General features: G+C 35.6%; 3 non-coding genes across 3 annotated transcripts; all 3 read left to right on the forward strand.

Annotated features, from left to right (window-relative positions):
- Window positions 1-150: 150 nt before the first annotated feature.
- LOC148514642 (U6 spliceosomal RNA) lies at window positions 151-257 on the forward strand. Its single transcript, XR_015880117.1, has one exon. It is a non-coding gene; the product is annotated as a U6 spliceosomal RNA (small nuclear RNA).
- A 522-nt stretch (window positions 258-779) lies between these two features.
- LOC148514643 (U6 spliceosomal RNA) lies at window positions 780-886 on the forward strand. The gene has a single exon (XR_015880118.1). It is a non-coding gene; the product is annotated as a U6 spliceosomal RNA (small nuclear RNA).
- Window positions 887-1,408: 522 nt separating this feature from the next.
- Window positions 1,409-1,515, forward strand: LOC148514644 (U6 spliceosomal RNA). The gene has a single exon (XR_015880119.1). It is a non-coding gene; the product is annotated as a U6 spliceosomal RNA (small nuclear RNA).
- Window positions 1,516-2,500: the final 985 nt, after the last annotated feature.

A 2,500-nucleotide genomic window follows, 5' to 3' on the forward strand; every position in this document is an offset into this window, starting at 1 on the left:
AATTTTTTTGCCAGTTAGCAGCTCTATCTTGTTAATGTTCTCCAGTTTATAAAACCCTATTTAAATTTTACTTCCAACTTTCACTCTCCCTAAGATCAATCTTGAGGCACATGGTGGGGTATATAACTCTTAGGACTTTGCTTTTGGAATGTGCTTGCTTCGGCAGCACATATACTAAAATTGGAACGATACAGAGAAGATTAGCATGGCCCCTGCGCAAGGATGACACGCAAATTCGTGAAGCGTTCCATATTTTAGGTATATAGCTCTGGACAAATTAATTCGATTCCACTTAAGATACCTGCAGATAAAAAGTCAAGAAATTTTGCAAGCAAAGAACAAATCGACCAACTTTTTTATGACAAAATCAGTTCGACATGACATATCATTTTCAAATTCAATTCTTGTCTAAATTGTGCAGGTTGTCTCAGTACTTCTATTAAGTCTTAGAAAACTATTTTGCCATTTTCCATTCCTACTTCACTTGTTCTGTACTTAGGAGCAATTTTAATCTTGTACAGCCTATGGTTCCAAAAGAAATGAACCTCCACATGCTAATTTGCATAATTTATTTGACTGTGGTACGTATAGAAATTGGTGGCCTTTCCTTAATGGGATATTGAATTTTTTGCCAGTAAGTAGCTCTATCTTGTTTATTGTAAAGTGTTCTCCAGTCTTTGAAACCCCATCTGAATTTAACTTCCATCTTTTACTCTCCCTAAGATCAATCTTGAGGCACATGGTGGGGTATATATATCTTAGGACTTTGCTTTTGGAATGTGCTTGCTTCGGCAGCACATATACTAAAATTGGAACGATACAGAGAAGATTAGCATGGCCCCTGCGCAAGGATGACACGCAAATTCGTGAAGCGTTCCATATTTTAGGTATATAGCTCTGGACAAATTAATCCGATTCCACTTAAGATACCTGCAGATAAAAAGTCAAGAAATTTTGCAAGCAAAGAACAAATCGACCAACTTTTTTATGACAAAATCAGTTCGACATGACATATCATTTTCAAATTCAATTCTTGTCTAAATTGTGCAGGTTGTCTCAGTACTTCTATTAAGTCTTAGAAAACTATTTTGCCATTTTCCATTCCTACTTCACTTGTTCTGTACTTAGGAGCAATTTTAATCTTGTACAGCCTATGGTTCCAAAAGAAATGAACCTCCACATGCTAATTTGCATAATTTATTTGACTGTGGTACGTATAGAAATTGGTGGCCTTTCCTTAATGGGATATTGAATTTTTTGCCAGTAAGTAGCTCTATCTTGTTTATTGTAAAGTGTTCTCCAGTCTTTGAAACCCCATCTGAATTTAACTTCCATCTTTTACTCTCCCTAAGATCAATCTTGAGGCACATGGTGGGGTATATATATCTTAGGACTTTGCTTTTGGAATGTGCTTGCTTCGGCAGCACATATACTAAAATTGGAACGATACAGAGAAGATTAGCATGGCCCCTGCGCAAGGATGACACGCAAATTCGTGAAGCGTTCCATATTTTAGGTATATAGCTCTGGACAAATTAATTCTTTTCCACTTAATGATACCTGCAGATAAAAAGGTAAGAAATTTTGCAAGCAAACAACAAATCGACCAACTCTTGTATGATGTCATCAGTTAGACATGACTTATCATTGTGTGAATTGTGCAGACTGCCTCAGTTATATTTAAACTTAGAAAATTATTTAGCCACCTTCAATTCTTATTGAACTTGCAGGGGTGTATCTATTGGTCGAAGCGGAAACGTAAGGGACAGGTGCCCCCTCCAAGTCACTCCAGGCCTGAAGGCATGAATATGCACTGCTGCACCCAATAGGTTCTGCTTGGTACAGTGGAAAAATCTATCTTTCTTTATCCAATACCTATTCATAACTCTAGACAATTGTACAGTACGAAACCACAATCTCCAGCAAATCAAATCTGCTATTATATAATTATTGAAGCCCATGGTGCATGCTGCAATCACCTAATTTGCTTAATGCATGAGATTTAAGACCCTTTCCACAAAGAACAAATGCCTAGCTTCTCCCCCTACACATAATGTTCTATCAAGAAACTCCCCAAGCACCCATGAATATACTAGACTTCTAAAACTTCTTTTTTTAACTCTGTTCCACAAAAATAAGAACTGAACACATAATGTATTAGATGCCAAACCAAGGAGCCATTCACAACACATAAGCACCTCTAACAGAATGTACAAATATAAAAATAAAATGTTAGGGCTAGTTTAAATCATATACCAATACAATTAGGGAGACCAAGTTGTGGCTTCAAAATATAAATATATTATAATATATAATACTTACCATATGCTATTCATCTGTATTTTTTACTTTTATTGTTAATTGAGCCAAAAGATAGTGCACACAATACTTAATTTACAATCTTAAAGTTTAGCAGTTACATAATTTGCATATATCCAAATTTGTTTAGCAACAAATACATTTTAAGTGTAAACTATGTCATTTTTGACCTTTTTGCCCA

The sequence above is a fragment of the Taudactylus pleione genome, unplaced genomic scaffold, assembly GCF_031769625.1.
Source record: "Taudactylus pleione unplaced genomic scaffold, aTauple2 ptg000262l, whole genome shotgun sequence".
NCBI classification, from domain to species: domain Eukaryota; kingdom Metazoa; phylum Chordata; class Amphibia; order Anura; family Myobatrachidae; genus Taudactylus; species Taudactylus pleione.